Source organism: Arachis stenosperma, chromosome 4 (genome assembly GCF_014773155.1).
Source record: "Arachis stenosperma cultivar V10309 chromosome 4, arast.V10309.gnm1.PFL2, whole genome shotgun sequence".
Taxonomy (NCBI): Eukaryota; Viridiplantae; Streptophyta; class Magnoliopsida; order Fabales; family Fabaceae; genus Arachis; species Arachis stenosperma.
Genome location: NC_080380.1, coordinates 40,144,552 through 40,156,808, shown reverse-complemented (window position 1 = coordinate 40,156,808; position 12,257 = coordinate 40,144,552). Strand labels below are relative to the sequence as shown.

Here is a 12,257-nt window from a genome sequence, read left to right as displayed (position 1 = left end):
TTGAATCCTACTCAGAATACCACAGACAAGGTTTAGACCTTCCGGATTCTCTTGAATGCCGCCATCAATTCTAGCTTATACCACGAAGATTCCGATTAAAGAATCCAAGAGATAAACATTCAAGCCTTGTTTGCTTGTAGAACGGGAGTGGTTGTCAGGCACGCATTCATAAGTGAGAATGATGATGAGCGTCACATAATCATCACATTCATCAAGTTCTTAAGTGCGAATGAATATCTTGGAATAAGAACAAGCTGAATTGTATAGAAGAACAATAGTAATTGCATTAATACTCGAGGTACAGCAGAGCTCCACACCTTAATCTATGGTGTGTAGAAACTCCACCGTTGAAAATACATAAGAATAAGGTCTCGGCATGGTCGAATGGCCAGCCTCCCAATACATGATCAATAGACTCAAAATGATCAAGGATCAAAAGATTCAAAGATCTGAAGATGATCTAAGATCCAGAGATGAAAATACAATAGCAAAAGGTCCTACTTATAGAGAACTAGAAGCTTAGGGTTTATAGAAATGAGTAAATGACATAAAAATCCACTTTCGGGCCCACTTGGTGTGTTCATGGGCTGAGCATTGAAGCATTTTCGTGTAGAGACTTCTCTTGGAGTTAAACGCCAGCTTTTGTGCCAGTTTGGGCCTTTAACTCCCATTCTTATGCTAGTTCCGGCGTTTAACGCCGGGCAGTTTTGAGCTGATTTGGAACGCCGGTTTGGGCCATCAAATCTTGGGCAAAGTATGAACTATTATATATTGCTGTAAGTCCCAGGATGTCTACTTTCCAACGCCGTTGAGAGTGCGCCAATTGGGCTTCTGTAGCTCCAAAAAATCCACTTCGAGTGCAGGGAGGTCAGAATCCAACAGCATCTGCAGTCCATTTCAGTCTCTGAATCAGATTTTTGCTCAGGTCCCTCAATTTCAGCCAGAAAATACCTGAAATCACAGAAAAACACATAAACTCATAGTAAAGTCCAGAAAAGTGAATTTTAACTAAAAACTAATAAAAATATACTAAAAACTAACTAAAACATACTAAAAATATACTAAAAATAATGCCAAAAAGCGTACAAATTATCCGCTCATCAAGACCCTCAAGGGGGGGGGGGGCTGGCCATTTGGCCATGCCTGGACCATCAGTTATGTATTTTCAACGGTGGAGTTTTTACACACCATAGATTAAGGGTGTGGAGCTCTGCTGTACCTCGAGTTTTAATGCAATTACTACTATTTTCTATTCAATTCAGCTTATTCTTGTTCTAAGATATTCGTTGCACTTCAACCTGATGGATGTGATGATCCGTGACACTCATCATTATCCATCCTTATGAACGCGTGCTTGACAACCACTTCCGTTTTACCTTAGACCGAGCGGGTATCTCTTGGATTCCTTAATCAGAGTCTTCGTGGTATAAGCTAGAATTATTGGCGGCCATTCTTGGGAATCCGAAAAGTCTAAACCTTGTCTGTGATATTCTGAGTAGGATTCAGGGATTGAATGACTGTGATGAGCTTCAAACTCATGATTGTTGGGCGTAGTGACAGACGTAAAAGAATCAATGGATTCTATTCCGACATGATCGAGAACTGACAGATGATTAGCCGTGCTGTGACATGAGCATTTGGACCATGCATTTTCACCGAGAGGATGGAAAGTAGCCATTAACAACGGTGATGCCCTACATACAGCTTTCCATGGAAAGGAGTAAGAAGGATTGGATGAAAATAGTAGGAAAGCAGAGATTCAGAAGGAACATCGCATCTCCATACAATTATCTGAAATTCCTACCAATGATTTACATAAGTATCTCCATCTTTATTTTATGCTTTATTTATCATAATTTTTGAAAACCATTATAACCATTTGAATCAGTCTGACTGAGATTTACAAGATGACCATAGCTTGCTTCATACCAACAATCTCCGTGGGATCGACCCTTACTCACGTAAGGTTTATTACTTGGACGACCCAGTGCACTTGCTAGTTAGTTGTGCGAAGTTGTGAAGAATGTGAGTGAACCATAGTAGTGTGCACCAAGTTTTTGGAGCCATTGCTAAGAATTGTTCAAGTTATGAAAAAGAGCAAATCACAATTTTGCCTATCAGTCACTCCACACTTATAAATACACTGGAGCACCCAGGTAAACTCATACTCTGATTCCACAAAAAACTTGCCTAAAGCACGTGCCAACTTAAGCATTGGAGTCTCTTGTAGGTACCACCACCCTCTGGTGATCAAGGATCAGCAACTCTACCAGATCCAACAAGTCAGACACGACAGCTCCGCCGACCAGCTCTAAACAGGTCGGACACAGCAACACCAACCGGCATAGAAGATCTCGTCCGAGATCGACCTTTAGTTTTAGGTAACCCTCGAAACACTCCTCCTACGAGTCCCCATTTATCATATGAACATGTCTCTCAGGGGTGTGAGGTGGGCGTTCAACTCGTCCGACCTCTTCATCCCTTCTTCTTTTTCTTAGTTCATCCACTTTGTTGGCTAGGTACCAATCTAGTCGCCCTTTTCGTGCCAACTTCTCTATGACATTCTTCAGGTAGAAGAACCCATTGGTAGAGTGTTCGTAGATTCGGTGGTATTTGCAGTACTCTGTCTGACTTCCCCCTCATCTTTTCTAGTCGCCCTTTTCGTGCCAACTTCTCTATGACATTCTTCAGGTAGAAGAACCCATTGGTAGAGTGTTCGTAGATTCGGTGGTATTTGCAGTACTCTGTCTAACTTCCCCCTCATCTTTTGTGTTTTATCGGGCGAGGTGGTGGGATCTTCTCAGTGTTACATATTTCTCGGTAGACATCCATAAGGGACACCCGAAGAGGGGGTGTAGTTGTGGTATTTTCTAGGTTTCTCAGTGGGTTGGACTTCTTTCTTCCTGGATTCTTTATTCTTATCCCGAGGTGGATAGGAGAATCTGGCTTTTGAGCTATCTCCCAATCGAGAGTTCTCCTCCATGTTGATTTACTTTTTTGCCCTTTCTTGAACCTCATTTAGAGATGTTGGGTGTTTCTTGGATATTGAATGGCTAAAAGGTCCTTCTTGCAGGCCATTGATAAAACCCATGATGGCTGCTTCTGTTGGCAGACTTTGTATGTCCAGACATGCTTTGTTCAATCTTTCCATGTAATTGCGGAGGCTTTCCTGATCTCCTTGCTTAATTCCTAATAGGCTAGGGACATGCTTGGCTTTGTCTTTCTGTATGGAGAATCTGGCTAGGAACTTTTTGGCTAGGTCATCAAAGCTTGCTATTGATCTTGATGGCAGACTGTCGAACCACTTTATTGCCATCTTGGTTAGAGTAGTTGGGAAAGCTTTGCATCGAATAGCGTCTAAAGCGTCTGTGAAATACATCCTGCTTCTGAAATTTCTGAGATGATGGCTTGGATCGGATGTACCGTCGTAGGGGGTCATGTCGGGAGCCTTAAAGTCTTTTGGAACTTTAGCTTTCATAATTTCTTTGGTGAATGGATCTTGGTCCTTGTGGGAGCTATCTTCCCGATTGGGTCGAACGGTTTTAGCTTTGAGATCAGCCTTGAGTTTCAAGAGCTTATCCTCTAGCTCTCAGTGTCGTCTTGTCTCCCTCCAGAGGTCTTTCTCGGCCTCCCGTTGATGCTCTGCCTCTTTTTCGAGCTGTTTAAGGCGATCCTGCTGAGCTTGTAAAGCATCTAGAATTTCTGCATTTGAAAACTATTTGTTGATGAGCGGATAATTTATACGCTTTTTGGCATTGTTTTTAGTATCTTTTAGTTAGTTTTTATTATATTTTTATTAGTTTTTAATTAAAATTCACTTTTCTGGACTTTACTATGAGTTTGTGTGTTTTTCTGTGATTTCAGGTATTTTCTGGCTGAAATTGAGGGATCTGAGCAAAAATCTGATTCAGAGACTCAAAAGGACTGCAGATGCTGTTGGATTCTGACCTCCCTGCACTCAAAGTGGATTTTCTGGAGCTACAAAAGCCTAATTGGCGCGCTCTCAACGGCGTTGGAAAGTAGACATCCTGCGCTTTCCAGCAATATATGATAGTCCATACTTTGCCCAAGATTTGATGGCCCAAACCGGCGTTCAAAGTCACCTCAAGAAATTCCAGCGTTAAACGCCGGAACTGGCACCTAATTGGGAGTTAAACGCCCAAACTGGCATAAAAGCTGGCGTTTAACTCCAAGAAGAGTCTCTACACGAAAATGCTTCATTGCTCAGCCCAAGCACACACCAAGTGGGCCCGGAAGTGGATTTTTATGTCATTTACTCATCTCTGTACACCCTAGGCTACTAGTTTTCTATATATAGGACCTTTTACTATTGTATTTTCATCTTTTGATCATGTTTTTATGATTGAACCCTCTTTGGGAGGCTGGCCTCACGGCCATGCCTAGACTTTTGTTCTTATGTATTTTCAACGGTGGAGTTTCTACACACCATAGATTAAGGTGTGGAGCTCTGCTGTACCTCGAGTATTAATGCAATTACTATTGTTCTTCCATTCAATTCCGCTTGTTCTTTGTCCAAGATATCACTTGTTCTTCAACTTGATGAAGGTGATGATCCGTGACACTCATCATCATTCTCACTCATGAACAAAGTGACTGACAACCACTCTTGTTCTACAAGCATACGAGGCTCTAGTGAATATCTCTTGGATTCTTTAACCGGAATCTTCGTGGTATAGGCAGGACCTGATGGCGGCATTCAGGAGAATCCGGAAGGTCTAAACCTTGTCTGTGGTATTCTGAGTAGGATTCAATGACTGAATGACTGTGACATGCTTCAAACTCCTGAGGGCGGGGCGTTAGTGACAGACGCAAAAGAATCACTGGATTCTATTCCGGCCTGATTGAGAACCGACAGATGAATTCCGCTATGACCGTGACAGGGCATATGCAATCGCTTTCAATGAGAGGATGGGAGGTAGCCATTGACAACGGTGAAACCCTACACGAGCTTGCCATGGAAAGGAGTAAGAAGGATTGGATGAAGACAGTAGGAAAGCAGAGAGACGGAAGGGAAGGCATCTTCATACGCTTATCTGAAGTTCCTACCAATGAATTACATAAGTATCTCTATCTTTACCTTTGTGTTATTTTCATTCATCACCATATCCATATGAGTCTGCCTGACTAAGATTTACAAGGTGACCATAGCTTGCTTCATACCAACAATCTCCGTGGGATCGACCCTTACTCACGTAAGGTATTACTTGGACGACCCAGTGCACTTGCTGGTTAGTTGTGTGAAGTTGTAGTGATCACAATTTCGCGCACCAAGTTTTTGGCGCCGTTGCCGGGGATTGTTTGTGTATGGACAACTGACGGTTCATCTTGTTGCTTAATTTAGGTATTATTTTTCTTCAGAGTTCTTAAGAATGAATTCTAGTGTTTCAAGGTGATGTTGTTATCATCACCAAAGCTGATTGATCATCATCAATTTAGCTCTTGAATGCAATGTCTTGCTGAAGCTTAGCTAGCTATGTCTAATTCCTTTAGACTAAAGCTTTAGACTAACATTGCATGATTCCTGGAATTCTCATTAAGAATTTTGATACCTTTATTTTCCTTTTCACCTAATTTTCGAAAAAACCAAAAAAAAATTTACAAAATCATAAAAACCAAAAATAATTCTTGTTTAAGTCTAGTGTCTTATTTTAAGTTTGGTGTCAATTGCATGTTTCTGTTCTTCTTGCATTTTTCAAATTTATGCATGTGTCTTCATTAATCTTCAAGTTGTTCTTGATGATTTCCTTGTTTTGATCTTTGAATTTTATTGACTTGAGTGTTTTGTTGTTTCTCATATGCATTTTCATTTTGTTAGTGTCAATAGTATACAAACTGCTAAGTTTGATGTCTTGCATGCATTGTTATTTAATTTTAGTTGCATTTTGATTATTCCTCATTATTAAAAATCCAAAAATATTTTTAATTTGTGTCTTTTCAAGTCAATAATACAGAGAATTGAAGATTCAGAACATACTGCAGAGGAATTATACAGAAAAAGCTGGGCATTCAAAAATGCCCAGTGAAGAAGACAGACTGGCGTTTAACGCCCAAAAGGGTAGTAGTTTGGGCGTTAAACGCCAGAATGTGCACCATTCTGGGCGTTTAACGCCAGGATGGCAAAAGGGGGAAGATTTTGTTTTCAAAATCAATTTTTTTCAAGTTTTCAAAGTTTTTCAAAATCAAATCTTTTTCAAATCATATCTTTTCAATCAAATCTTTTTCAAAATTAATTTCTTTCCTTTTTCAAAGATACTTACTAACAATTAATGATTTGATTGAACATTTTTTGCCTTTTCTGTTGAGAAAGGTTTTATGTTTGAATCATATCTTTTCTTGTTAGGCAAGTCATTAATTTTTAAAATCAAATCTTTTTAAAATTATTTTCAAATCATATCTTTTAAATTGTTTTCAAATCATATCTTCTCAATCACATTTTTTAAAACCAATCATATCTTTTTAACCACATCTTTTTCAAAATAGTTTTCAATCAAATTTTTTTTTTAATTTCAAAATCTTTTTCAAAAATCACTTGATTTCTTTTCCACTCTTATTTTCGAAAATCAATTAAGTGTTTTTCAAAATGTTTTCAAAATCTTTTACTTAATTTTCGAAAATTACTTCCCTTCTTCTCACATCCTCCTATTTATGGACTAACACTATTCCTTAATGCAAAAATTCGAACTCCATCTTCTTTGATAAGTTCGAATTTTCTACCTCTGTCTTCCATTTTTCTTCCTCTGACACCTTAAGGAATCTCTATACTGTGACATAGAGGATTCCATATTTTCTTGTTCTCTTCTCTTTCATATGAGCAGGAACAAAGACAAAGGCATTCTTGTTGAAGCTGACCCTGAACCTGAAAGGACCTTGAAGCGAAAGCTAAGAGAAGCTAAGGCACAACTCTCTGTTGAGGACCTGACCGAATTCTTCAAGGAAGAAGAACCCATGGCAGCCGAAAACAACAACAATGCCAACAATGCAAGGAAGGTGCTGGGTGACTTTACTGCACCTACTCCCGACTTCTATGGGAGAAGCATCTCTATCCCTGCCATTAGAGCAAACAACTTTGAGCTTAAGTCTCAATTAGTTTCTCTAATGCAACAGAATTGCAAGTTCTATGGACTTCCATTGGAAGATCCTCATCAGTTCTTAGCTGAATTCTTGCAAATCTGTGACATAGTCAAGACTAATGGGGTAGACCCTGAGGTCTACAGACTTATGCTATTCCCTTTTGCTGTAAGAGACAGAGCTAGGACATGGTTGGACTCACAACCTAAAGAAAGCCTGGACTCTTGGGAAAAGCTAGTCAATGCCTTCTTGGCAAAGTTCTTTCCACCTCAAAAATTGAGTAAGCTTAGAGTGGAAGTCCAAACCTTCAGACAGAAGGATGGAGAATCCCTCTATGAAGCTTGGGAAAGATACAAACAATTAATCAGAAAATGTCCTTCAGACATGCTTTCTGAATGGAGCATCATAGGTATTTTCTATGATGGTCTCTCTGAACTATCCAAGATGTCTTTGGATAGCTCTGCTGGAGGATCTCTTCATCTGAAGAAGACGCCTACAGAAGCTCAAGAGCTAATTGAGATGGTTGCAAATAACCAATTCATGTACACTTCTGAAAGGAATCCTGTGAACAATGGGACTAGTCAGAAGAAAGAAGTTCTTGAGATTGACACTCTGAATGCCATACTGGCTCAGAACAAGATATTGACTCAACAAGTCAATTTGATTTCTCAAAGTCTGTCTGGAATGCAAAATGCACCTGGCAGTACTAAGGAAGCTTCATCTGAGGAAGAAGCTTATGATCCTGAGAATCCTTCAATGGAAGAGGTGAATTACCTAGGAGAACCCTATGGAAACACCTACAATTCTTCATGGAGAAATCACCCAAATTTCTCATGGAAGAATCAAGAGAGACCTCAACAAGGTTTCAATAACAATAATGGTGGAAGAAACAGGTTTAGCAATGGCAAGCCTTTTCCATCATCTTCTCAGCAACAGACAGAGAATGCTAAGCAGAATACCTCTGACTTAGCAACCATGGTCTCTGATCTAATCAAAACCACTCAAAGTTTCATGACTGAAACAAGGTCCTCCATCAGAAATTTGGAAGGACAAGTGGGTCAGCTGAGCAAGAAAGTTACTGAACTCCCTCCTAGTACTCTCCCAAGTAATACAGAAGAAAATCCAAAGGGAGAGTGCAAAGCCATAAACATGGCCGAATTTGGAGAGGAAGGAGAGGCAGTGAACGCCACTGAGGAAGACCTCAATGGGCGTGCACTAGCCTCCATTGAGTTCCCCAATGAGGAACCATGGGAATCTGAGGCTCAAAATGAGACCATAGAGATTCCATTGGACTTACTTCTGCCTTTCATGAGCTCTGATGAGTATTCTTCCTCTGAAGAGGATGAGTATGTCACTGAAGAGCAAGTTGCTAAATACCTTGGAGCAATCATGAAGCTAAATGACAAGTTATTTGGAAATGAGACTTGGGAAGATGAACCTCCCTTGCTCACCAAAGAACTGGATGACTTGTCTAGGCAGAAATTACCTCAAAAGAGACAAGATCCTGGGAAGTGCATGGATGAATCCATCATCCTTGGCAGACCCTTCCTAGCCACAGCAAAGGCTGTGATTGATGTTGATGGAGGTGAACTGATCATTCAAGTGAATGAAGAATCCTATGTGTTTAAGGCTCAAGGATATCCCTCTGTCACCATGGAGAGGAAGCTTGAAAGAGCTTCCCTCAAATCAGAGACAAATAGAGCCCCCACAGTCAAACTCTAAGTTTGGTGTTGGGAGGCCACAACCAAACTCTAAGTTTGGTGTTGAACCCCCACATTCAAACTCTAAGTTTGGTGTTGGGAGGTTCCAACATTGCTCTGATCATTTGTGAGGCTCCATGAGAGCCATCTGTCAAGCTACTGACATTAAAGAAGCGCTTGTTGGGAGGCAACCCAATGTTATATTTTATCTATTTCTCTTTGTTATTTTATGTCTTTTGTAGGTTGATGATCATAAGAAGTCACAAAATCAATTGAAAAAGCAAAAACAGAATGAAAAACAGGAAGAAAAACAGCACACCCTGGAGGAAGATGCTGCTGGAGTCTAAACGCCAGTAAGCCTAGCAGTTGGGCGTTTAACGCCTAGTCTGGCACCATTCTGGGCGTTTAACGCCAGAAAGGGGCACCAGACTGGCGTTAAACGCCAGAAAAGGGCTAGAACCTGGCGTTAAACGCCAGGAATGGGCACCAGCCCGGCGTTTAACGCCAGAATTGGCTCAAAACGTGATTTTTGATGCCATTTGGTGCAAGGATGACTTTTCCTTGACACTTAAGGATCTGTGGACCCCACAAGATCCCCACAAACCCCTCACCTATCAAATCCCATCTCTCTCTTCACCACTCACCTCCATAAAACCCCACTTACCTCACCATCCAAATCCAAACCACTACTTCTTCCCCTTTTGGCCTAACCACAAAGCCATCTCCCTCCCTCCATTTCTTCTTCTTCTACTCTCTTCTTTCTTCTTTTGCTCGAGGACGAGAAAACCTTTTAAGTTTGGTGTGGTAAAAGCATTGCTTTTTGTTTTTCCATAACCATTTATGGCATCCAAAGCCGGTTCAACTGAGAAGGCATGACCTCAAGCCCATCACTAAGAAGAAGATGGAGCAAACAAGAGACCCCTCTCATCAAGAAATCCCTGAGATACCTCAAGGGATGCACTTTCCTCCACAAGACTACTGGGAGCAAATTAACACCTCCCTAGGAAAATTAAGTTCCAACATGGGACAACTAAGGGTGGAGCACCAAGAACATGCCATCCTCCTCCATGAAATTGGAGAAGATCAAAGGATCATGAGAGAGGAGCAACAAAGACAAGGAAGAGACATTGAGGAGCTCAAGCACTCCATAGGATCTTCAAGAGAAAGAAAGAGCCGCCATCACTAAGGTGGACCCGTTCTTTAATCTCCTTGTTCTTTATTTTTCTGTTTTTCGAATTTTAGTGCTTTATGTTTATCCATGTTTGTGTCTTATGATCATTAGTGTCTTAGTGTCTATGCCTTAAAGCTATGAATATGAATCCATCACCTTTCTTAAATGAAAACTGTTTTTATCACAAAAGAACAAGAAGTACAGGATTTCAAATTCATCTTTAAAACTAGCTTAATTAGTTTGATGTGGTGACAATACTTTTTGTTTTCTGAATGTATGCTTAAACAGTGCATATGTCTTTTGAATTTGTGATTCATGAATGTTAAAATTGTTGGCTCTTGAAAGAATAATGAAAAAGGAGACATGTTACTGAGGATCTGAAAAATCATAAAAATGATTCTTGAAGCAAGAAAAAGCAGTGAATACAAAAAAAAACAAAAAAAAAGAGAAGCAGAAAAACGAAAAAAAGGGGAGAAAGAAAAAGAAAAGAAAAAGAAAGAAATAGAGTTGTGATCCAAGGCAAAAAGAGTGTGCTTAAGAACCCTGGACACCTCTAATTGGGGACTTTAGCAAAGCTGAGTCACAATCTGAAAAGGTTCACCCAATTATGTGTCTGTGGCATGTATGTATCCGGTGGTAATACTGGAAGACAGAGTGCTTTGGGCCACGGCCAAGACTCATAAAGTAGCTGTGTTCAAGAATCATCATACTTAACTAGGAGAATCAATAACACTATCTGGATTCTAAGTTCCTAAAGAAGCCAATCATTCTGAACCTCAGAGGATAAAGTGAGATGCCAAAACTGTTTGGAGGCAAAAAGCTACTAGTCCCGCTCATCTAATTTGGAGCTATGTTTCATTGATAATTTGGAGTCTATAGTATATTCTCTTCTTTTTATCTTATTTGATTTTCAGTTGCTTGGGGACAAGCAACAATTTAAGTTTGGTGTTGTGATGAGCGGATAATTTATACGCTTTTTGACATTGTTTTTAGTATGTTTTTAGTATCTTTTAGTTAGTTTTTATTATATTTTTATTAGTTTTTAATTAAAATTCACTTTTCTGGACTTTACTATGAGTTTGTGTGTTTTTCTGTGATTTCAGGTATTTTCTGGCTGAAATTGAGGGATCTGAGCAAAAATCTGATTCAGAGACTCAAAAGGACTGCAGATGCTGTTGGATTCTGACCTCCCTGCACTCGAAGTGGATTTTCTGGAGCTACAGAAGCCCAATTGGCACGCTCTCAACGGCGTTGGAAAGTAGACATCCTGGGCTTTCCAGCAATATATGATAGTCCATACTTTGCCCAAGATTTGATGGCCCAAACCGGCGTTCAAAGTCACCTCAAGAAATTCCAGCGTTAAACGCCGGAACTGGCACCTAATTGGGAGTTAAACGCCCAAACTGGCATAAAAGCTGGCGTTTAACTCCAAGAAGAGTCTCTACACGAAAATGCTTCATTGCTCAGCCCAAACACACACCAAGTGGGCCCGGAAGTGGATTTTTATGTCATTTACTCATCTCTGTACACCCTAGGCTACTAGTTTTCTATATATAGGACCTTTTACTATTGTATTTTCATCTTTTGATCATGTTTTTATGATTGAACCCTCTTTGGGAGGCTGGCCTCACGGCCATGCCTAGACTTTTGTTCTTATGTATTTTCAACGGTGGAGTTTCTACACACCATAGATTAAGGTGTGGAGCTCTGCTGTACCTCGAGTATTAATGCAATTACTATTGTTCTTCCATTCAATTCCGCTTGTTCTTTGTCCAAGATATCACTTGTTCTTCAACTTGATGAAGGTGATGATCCGTGACACTCATCATCATTCTCACTCATGAACAAAGTGACTGACAACCACTCTTGTTCTACAAGCATACGAGGCTCTAGTGAATATCTCTTGGATTCTTTAACCGGAATCTTCGTGGTATAGGCAGGACCTGATGGCGGCATTCAGGAGAATCCGGAAGGTCTAAACCTTGTCTGTGGTATTCTGAGTAGGATTCAATGACTGAATGACTGTGACATGCTTCAAACTCCTGAGGGCGGGGCGTTAGTGATAGACGCAAAAGAATCACTGGATTCTATTCCGGCCTGATTGAGAACCGACAGATGAATTCCGCTATGACCGTGACAGGGCATATGCAATCGCTTTCAATGAGAGGATGGGAGGTAGCCATTGACAACGGTGAAACCCTACACGAGCTTGCCATGGAAAGGAGTAAGAAGGATTGGATGAAGACAGTAGGAAAGCAGAGAGACGGAAGGGAAGGCATCTTCATACGCTTATCTGA

The 12,257-nt window shown here is 40.4% G+C and overlaps 1 non-coding gene across 1 annotated transcript; it reads right to left on the bottom strand.

The window, feature by feature from the left end:
* Nucleotides 1-7,371: 7,371 nt before the first annotated feature.
* On the bottom strand, nt 7,372-7,479 carry LOC130977439 (small nucleolar RNA R71). Its single transcript, XR_009085129.1, has one exon. It is a non-coding gene; the product is annotated as a small nucleolar RNA R71 (small nucleolar RNA).
* Nucleotides 7,480-12,257: the final 4,778 nt, after the last annotated feature.